The sequence below is a fragment of the Echinops telfairi genome, unplaced genomic scaffold (assembly GCF_000313985.2).
Source record: "Echinops telfairi isolate 266 unplaced genomic scaffold, ASM31398v2 ScPeMD7_11;HRSCAF=52, whole genome shotgun sequence".
NCBI lineage: Eukaryota > Metazoa > Chordata > Mammalia > Afrosoricida > Tenrecidae > Echinops > Echinops telfairi.
Window position 1 is genome coordinate 29,260,966 of NW_022103908.1, and position 9,829 is coordinate 29,270,794.

Sequence of the window (9,829 nt, forward strand, 5' to 3'; positions counted from 1 at the left end):
GGCCCTGAAATGTGTGGGAGAAAACTGTGAAACAACATAAAATGCAAAAGACAATGGCTATTGGTAAGAGAGGACTGGTGTAAATTCCACGACTATGACTTAGTTACCCGTCTAGTCTGGGACTGAACTTAGCCAATTATTCAATTTTTGTCAAATAATAAAATGAAAAACAAACAACAGACACAAACCCATCCTGCTTAGTCTGATTCATAACAAGCCTAAGGCCAAAATAGAATCGCTCCATAGTCTGTCCTAGGTGGTCAATCGCTACAGGAGCAGCCACATTTTTTTTTTCCTTTCATGGAGGGTGTAACTGGTTCAAAGTACTGACCTTGTGATTACCAGCCTATGAGTAACTCCTCTACACCACTATGGTCCTTCTTATCAAAGCAATGTGCACTCTTGGAATAATCAACCATTTGATATCAGAAGGGTAACATTTCCCCCAAACTAAGTTAAAAATTAGGGAAGGTTAGTAAGAAATGACAAATAGAAATGAGAAATGCATGGATGGAATGGTGTAAGTGATGTCACGTGGTGCCAATTGCAATTAATTACATGAAACAAAAAGTGTATGTATTCTGAACGGAAAATTGATTTGCTATGCAAACTATCACCAGTCACAATAAAAAGCTGAAGAAGGAGAGAAGGAATGTACTGCTCTTGGAGCTCAAAAGCAATCACTATAACTTCTGAGCTCACCTCTTGCCTTAATGGTAGCTGTCCCAGTTTTTATTTGGAGTTTTCATTGAAGGAACTCTAACAAAATTAAGACAACTCTATTACTGAAAAACTTGTCTTTCACTGATCTCAGAAACACGTTGAAACTTAATTTGTTTAGGATAAATTGGTGCATGCATGAACTAGAAATTATCTTCTCCAATTATTTTAGACACCCAATGCTCTTCAACCTTTGGCTTCTTTTTTGGTTGATTTTTGACACGTTGGACAATTAATGCACTATAATGTTATTTTCCCAAAAGCCTAGTGATATGTATAAATTCCAAGACATACATTTTGTCAGTTTGTACATCTTTGAATACATCAGATTTAATTGTCACATTCTGAGTGAGGGGAGTCTACACAACTTTTATATTGATGTAACTTTATTTTACATAAAAGATTGCAGAAAAATGTAGATATTCTCTTTTTTTTAAAAAAAAGCAGAATAATCTTCCCAATGGAAACATTTATTCTTCCATAATTTTGGATGAATAAATATGAAAGGATGCAGAACATATCAGAAACCATAATGATCATGTTGTCTTTGGTCATAACATAGTGAAAGATAGGAATTTAATGTTCTATCAGTCATCTTATTTCAAATTCCATATACTGTTATATATACTATATGATATATGTTATATGATATATGTTATATGTATATGTTATATGATAGCAGCTCGAGGATTGTTCTGTCTAGTTACCTTTCTTTTCCATTTTGGTAGCTATATATTTAACAACATAGGCTATTTCAATGATCTTTATGCCACAATTTAGTGACACTAATTATTATCATTACGTTCTGAACCCTTCATTGTTCACAGAAGCTTGTTGCTATTGTAGTTGTTCTTGTTCCCATGGAACAGATAACTGTCTCTTCAGCATTATGGGACTGAGCATTTTAATGTGATTTTGTACCCATCTTCACCCCCTCCCCCAGTTGAGAAATACACTAGAAATCTATAATAAAATAAATCATTTTAAGGAGCTATGTAACTGTAACATTTAGCTCTTCCATAAAGTACTACCATTTTTACTATGCATTTTTTACTATGCAGTCAACAGTATATAAGGAAGTTTGAAAGAGTTTGTGGGAAAAAGGAAAGAAACGATATATAATTGAAGTTTTGTCATTTTTGCCTGTGTGTAACCTTCCTTTAGTTCAACCTCAATCCAGGGCACACCCCAATCAAGGGAAAGTTCATTTCTGCTATCTCCTCCCGTTTTCTTCAGCCTACTTTCCAGTTTTCTCATAACTGTATAGTACAGATACTTTTATATGATAATCTTGATGTTAACTAGGGCTTTCTTAAAGACAGGGATGATGACAAATATGTAAACATAATGACAAATAAATTATGTCATGTGATCAGTTTTCTTATTTATGCAATGCTGTAGTCAGTCTCTAAGAAATAATTTTAAGAAAACATCACATTTCTATGGAAACATATTTAAGGAAAGTATCATTCATTATTTCCAATTTATAAATTGTGTTTCAGCATGTCTATATATTGAGTTACTGAATACCAATAAGTCCTTGTTCAAAATAAGGTACTGAGGACAGATGGAAAGCTTCATTTAAATAAGGGCTTTCAATAAATGGAAATTAATAATATGATAAGTGTGGGTAAATCACAATCAAGGTAAAGTTGGCGTTATAGTGAAAACAATAAGACAAAAAATACTATGACTAGTGACTATGTGTAAATATGTTGCATAAAATTTAAAATATGCTACAACTTACACCTACCGTGTGCCTTCAGTATAAACAAGCACACTCTAACCTTCCACATTACACATAACAAGCTTATGGTATGGGAATACTGCAATGTGCACATTGCTGAAAGAAAATGCAGAAAGAAGGTGGTGAACTGAAGCAAGTTGTTATATTTAGCAGTGATAAATTGTAACTTTGATTGCCACAAACATAAAACTTGGCATAAAAATAGTGGGCTGTAGGGAAGCTAGAAAAGTCAAGTATTACTACTGACTCTTTTACCATCCTAACTTCTTTTAATTGAATGTATTTGCAAAGTCATTGCCGCTAGGTACAGGTAACATAAGGACTTGAGCTGAAAACTGAAATACTTTACTGACCCTCAAGCTGAAAATTCTTAGGAAAATAAATCAGATAAGATCTATTCATTTTACCCACTCATTCCATGACAAAAACTTTAGTGGACATTAAAATTATGATACACATTTTGGGACATGCAGGTTTTAGAGAAGATGGAGCATATGCACATGTCAAATTCATACATACGAAAGAAGCATAGCGAAAATGAAATAAAATGCAGAGGAGAAGGTGATGTACAACTTTTATATGGAGACGCAATAGGAAGCTTCCTGGAAGAATTTCATATTTGAGTTGATGTTTAAACAGTGGACGACAATGTAGAGATTTAGGAAACCCCATAAAACTCAGAAGAGTTAAAGGCAAGTTTTCAGAAACGCTGCATCTTAAAGGAAAAATGGGTGAAGAAGTGATTTGCTACATCATTTTAGGAATACCTTTAATTTCAGGTTAAAATATTTGGACTTTATATGAGACAATTGGATATTAGTGAGCTATTTTCACTGCATGAGTGAGTAATAGCAAACTAGACATAGTTACACGTTGTGGTACATACAAAACTTCATCTTACCTTGAAGACACATACAAATGCATGGGGTGGCACCCAACCTGTCAATCAGGGCACAGCCTGATGGAGTTTCCTGGTGGGTGTCACCTTCTCATAAGGAGGGCCCTTGAAACTGCCAGGTTTGTCTGCTTTAACCTTCCTTCTGGCTTTCTATGAAGTCTTCCAAAGCCCTGGAAATGCAGCCACCACTATTGGATCTACAAGACTTTATACCCACTGACCTGTGATCTTCCTGACTTCTGCATCATTGCATATGGCTGCATGAGTCTGAAGAGGGACTTATGGACTGGAGTTGGACTGGGCTGGGATGTTTTCTTGATACATAATTCTTGATATCAAGTTCTGTCTTACACATATATGAGTGTCACTGGAATTGTTTCTTCAACCTAGCCTAACACACATGTGCATGTGCCTTCCCAGGGATTCTATTAGAATATATAAAGAACAAATGTACTTCATTAAAAATGTAATAATAGCACAGACTGTGTTGGATAGCGTGGAAATAAGATTAAATGAGCAAGAGAAAACAAAACCACCAACAAAAAGTAGTTATTTTGGTGTTGATTCTGACTCATGAGCACCTCATCTATTTCAAAGTGGAGCAGCTTCATAGAATTTTCAGTTACTGTTATATTTTGAAAACAAGTTGTCAAGGCTTCATTCTGCTTTAATGTTCTAGATGAATTAGAACCATAAGCATTGGGTCAGCAGACCAGTGTCTGACCATTTGCATGACCCAAGGATTTGTCCAAGGAATAAAGAAGAAAATTATTAAAAAGGTCAACCTAATGTGGTTGATGAGAGAGAATAAAGACAAATTCATAGGGAAACGTATGCTTAAATAAAACATACCTGGTTCGCTGATGGAAAACAGCATATGGTATATTGGAATAGCAATCTGATAGTATCACTTTATTTTATAAATTAGGGATCTGAATTGCTTTATATATTTATTTTAATGCTCACGGTAGCAAATGGATTAGGGACTATCATTGGTTTTCATTTTAATGATCAAGAAAGTGAGCTTAAATCAGATCATTTCAAATAATCTGTCTATTTTAATAATGCTGGTGGAAGGACTAGAAATAAACACTGGCCAGCCCCTGTGTACTTGAACACAATACTGTGCGTCTGTCTACCTAAAACAATTGAGTATTCTATAGTAGTACTACTCTAAATGTTTTACATAATTAAGTCATTTAATGTTCAATTAATCTAATGAGGGCAATATGCTTATTAGCCTGATTTCAGGAAATAGCTGTGTTAGAACCCAAAATAACTGCCTGTTTCCAACAATCACACTTAAACATCACTCAGTCGCCCTAGGAGGTATTTGAATTGCAGTATAAGGACAATATTCAATTGGCAATATCCAGTAGGATATATGATATGAAATGTTAAGAAAAAAATTGACCTAGGAATACTCATGAAAATGATTTCACGTAGAAAGATAGTAGCTAAAGCTTTATAATGGAACAAGATAGCATATGGTAAAATCACACAGAAAAGAGAAAAATACGGTCTTCCAATATTTTTATTGTGACCTAATATAGATATTTTATTGTGAGCTAAAAAGATATTAGCTCACATTTTATTGCGAGCCATTATAGATATCATATTGTTCAATATATCAAGAGGTATTGTACAATTGATAGCACAATCAGTTTGTAAACATTCTCTTCCTTCTTGAACTCTCTGTTATCAACTTCTTTTACCTCTTTCCACCACCACCATCACTGTAACCCCACCGAAACATTTATTCTACTTGTTGTCTCTGTGGATTTGTCAGTTCTGGGTTTCCTATAATGAAAAGCAGAAAAAAGACATATAACAAAAATTCAAGAGGATCACCCCCAATGACAAAATACAGCTATAATAAACCACAAAATGAGCAAACAGAAAATATTGAAAATTAGATCAGGCCCAATGTGCATCAGAGCAGGGATCAATGGACATGGTTTTGACCATTCAAGTCAGGTTTATCATTTTGATCTTCTAGAGCCATCTCTCCGATGCACTCTGTTTGGTAAGCAGTTTCTTCCCATCTCTCTATTACAGATAAATGAAAATCACCAGAGGCTTATTTCCTATGTAGATCTCATAAATGTGTCTTGGGCTCCCACTATCATCCACTACCTTCTGCAAAGCAGAATCTCACAGTTTAGGCTCTGATGCTATTCCCACCTTCAGCTTTGGATTGTATGTTTTCCAATCTTTTGATCGCTGATGCTGGTGTGCACGTTCCATGTGGACTTAGTTCTCATCTCAGATGGCTCCCTTTAATGGGAGAAAATATTTTTTAATCCAAGTAATATCGTTTATTATATAAGAGCTACAAGAAGCAATACTCTTTTATTGTGGATTATATTTCAGATAATCAATTTTGTATTTAACACTTTAAGCTACATAACAATCTCTTTTTAAAAAAATCAATTTATTGGGGCTCATACAATTCATCACAATACATAGATCAATTGTGTAATCTGACACTACCCCATTTCTTGAATTTCTCTCCTCCCTCTCGTAGATTGATTTATTTCCCTTTGTCCAATGTAATACATGTCAACCCTTTAGTGTAACACCTGCTTTTCTCTGCCTTGCTTTCCTCGCCTTAATAACCTCCAAAGTCTGTTTCTTTTGGTTTGAGAGTCTTTATACTATTGTTGTTTCTCGCTTCATCTTCATAACACTGGTTTCATCAACTATTGGTCTTTGTGTCACTGACTAATTTTACTCAGCACAATGTTTTCCACGGCAATCCAGGTCAGGAGATAGTTGATGGTTGCGTCATGTTTTACCCATTACGTTCTCTGTATGTACAAAAGAACACTCTTCAAAGCAAATGTATTTTAAGGAAATCTAGGGTGAATTTGTGTTACAGATGGTTACAGTTAGTGTCTGCTTATCAGAAAGAATAATATTGGGGATCTGAAAGACATATCTTCAAACAAGCACATATCTAAATGAGGTAAGTCAACATGGAAGAAGCACACCAGCTAGTGTGATTTAATAATTGTAAATATTAAAACCCAATGGTGAAGCAAGAGATGGCATCAGAGCTTAAAGTGTGAATATCTGATTTGAAGAAGGCTATGGGTGATAGTGAAGGCCCAAAACCCGTTTGCGGTGTCCCCACTTGGATTAAGTTTCTGGTGAATTCCTTCTGAATATCGTCCAAGGTTGTGAATAGACTTGTTCTCAGATGGAGAGCATTGGAAAATCAGATTGAGATTTTATTTTTTTAATGTTTTCTCTCGTCATTGTAGTTTTTTTATTTGTTTGCTTCCTTTGTATGATTTTCTGTCTATGACATCCAGGATCAGTAGATATATCAAGACAGTAACTGGATTGACAATTGTCAAGGGGAGAATGCATGGCAATGGGGAGCTGACCTCAATGAAGAGAAGAAAATGTTCTGAAAGTGATTGTGCTAATAATTACAAAATCTTCTTAACATGATTGAATGATTAAATTGTATGATGTGAAGTATCTGACAATAAAAACATGTAAACAAGATTATCATTCCTTAACAATAAGATTTTTCATTTAAGAAAATAACTAACCTACAAGTTTTCATACATATATGGAAATATTTCCTGATATTATTATAATACTCATCATGGAGGTAAATCAGAAGTTAAAGCTGACAATGTGCTTTTGAGGCAGCCCACATCAAACTGTCCAGAATTTAAATGGTCAAAAGGCTCCTTGTGATGGGGTCCATGCTCTAAAGGCAAGGTGGCCAATGGCACCCAAGTGAGGCTAAGCGAGGCAGCTCACACTGAACTGACCAGAACCCGACCAGATGAAGAGAAGATACTTGAGCCCGTGAATTGGTGCATACTGCTGCTGACATTATGGATGGCCTGTCCTGACTTGACTTGGTTTATGGATGTGGATTCACAGGGTTCCAACTGGAATGAAGGTTCTTCACATCAAAGAACATGCTTGCCTCCTTAGAGCACTGGCCTGATAAAAAATGAGCAATTTGAAAATTGGATATTCAAAATTGAGAGGGGAATGATAAAGAAAGGAAGTGACTGGCTTACAGACCTTCTTTGGTGGGGGAATGTGCTCCTAGGATTGTAGGATTATGATAAAGGTGTTCACATAACTGCAAATGTTGGGCATAGAATGTTTTTGTTTTGTTCAGAATATTATGTTTAAATGAGGCTGCATATTTTGAATCGTATGCATTTTAGTTTTATCCTGTTTGGCACAAATAAGATTTTGCAGCTACTGGCCTATCGTATGCCAGCATTCTGTGTCATTGCATGTGGCTTTGTGAGTCTGAAGGCGGACTTATGGACTAGTGTTGAGATATGAACTCAAGTTAGACTGTCCTGGGGTGTTTTCTCTGTATTTAATTACTTCTTAATATAAAGCACTTTTTTACACATATATGAGTATCACTAGATTTGTCTCTGTTGTCAACCCAGCCTAACACAACTTGTAGAAATAGTTTATTACTATGGGAAATGAAATAAATAAAAATGAAAATAAAGCACAAAACATCAACAATAGAGGAATGTGGATAGAAAAGAAGAAAATTCTCAAATCAACACTGTAAGATGTATATCAAATTTATAGTAAAAAAGGAAAAGAAATATAAAATTTAAATAAGTATAGAAATAATAAATATAAGAATGTAAATACATGAAATCGAAAACAAAAATCAATAGATAAAATCAATGTAAAGTAAATTACTTGACAAGATACAGCTGGCAAACCTCTAACATTATAAGAGAGAGAAAGAAAAAGCTAACACAAAATACACAATATAACTACTGATCATGAGAACATAAAATTTAGATAAATGGACCAAGTTTACAAACAGAAAACACAATATGTGAACTACTACAACTAGATATGTTATTGACAATTTGATATTTCTTACAGGAATAAGAAAAAAATACTAATTAAATATGATTGAAAAATAAGAAATAGTCTACAATTCATTCAAAATTTTAAAAATAATAATTTGACACACTATCTCTCACAGGATTAAGAGAAACAAACAAACAAAACCCCTTACTGTCTTTGAATCAATTGTGACTCCATAAGGCTTACAGGACACAGTAGAACTGCCTCTGTGTGGTCCTAAGGCTATCCATCTTTGGGGGAGCAGAAATTCTCATCTTTGTCCTGTGGAGCGGCTGGGTTTAGATCTACTGCGTTATCAGATTCCTTTCACAGAATATGATATATTATTAAATTATAATAATCATGATATCAAAACAAGACAAAAAGAGTAGACATGAAACTAGAGACCAATAACTATTAAAAATATAATCTATTACATTTCTATAGGACATGGAAATAGTTATAACCAATGTATTTTCAAACTTAATCCAAGAATCAAGAACAGTTTAATACATTAAAACAATTTACTGTAGCCCACACTATTACTAGGCTAAAGATGAAAAACCACACAATCTCATTAATTAGTGAACATAAAAAGAGTCCGATGAAGTTCCAGTCACATTTTTGTTAAAATTCTTAGGGAACTATGAATAGGAGATGGTGTGTATGTGTGTGTCGGGGGGAGGGGGCATGTCTATTTACAAAAAAAAATAAGCTGTTAATATCATGATTGTTTTTTATAAGAATGTTTTTATCATTAAGACAGTGAATCAAAGAAAATAGAAAGTATCTCTTGATACCCTAAATATTCACAATAGTATTGGAAGTTCTAGCCAACAAAATAAGAAAAAATAATAATAATTATAATAATTGGCCTACATATAGTAATGGAGATATGAAATCATCTCTGCTGCAGATTACATGTAGTCTACATATAATATCTAACGCACAATAAAAGGAAACACCTTATCTAATCGGAGAAGATATAGTGTAATCATATTATACATTACTAATATGTAAAAAATCATACACATACTAACAATAGGTGCTGGAAACATTTAAAATAAAATATAATTTCTATTCATTCAAAATTATTTTTTGTGTATAATGTAACTAGATGCTCTTATCTAAAGAGATTATTATACTGAAAACCTCAAAACACTAATGAAAGAACTAAAAGATTTAAATAAATGGTGTTATATACCAGTTTCATGAATGCAAAATCTCAACATACTGAAATGTCAAGTCTGTAGTTTTAATGAAATTCCAACAGATGCTTTTAAGAATTTTCTAGAAGGTGAAGTGAAAAATAAAGGGCTAGAAAAATAACTAAACTAAAGCAAAACATGGAGGACTCCTATCCTAAAATTTTAGTCAGGTTTTAGTAATCAAGGGTAGTTACTGTAACCCCAATAGGCAAAAGAATAGTAAAAAAAAATACATAATCACATTCAAATTAAACTTATTGGAGAATTGAAAGCTATTTTACAAATAAAAATGCTTTTACAAATGATGCTAGAGTAATTGGATATCCATACACAAATCAAGAGGAAAATAATATCAACAAATATCACAAAAAATAACTGAAAATAGATGATTAC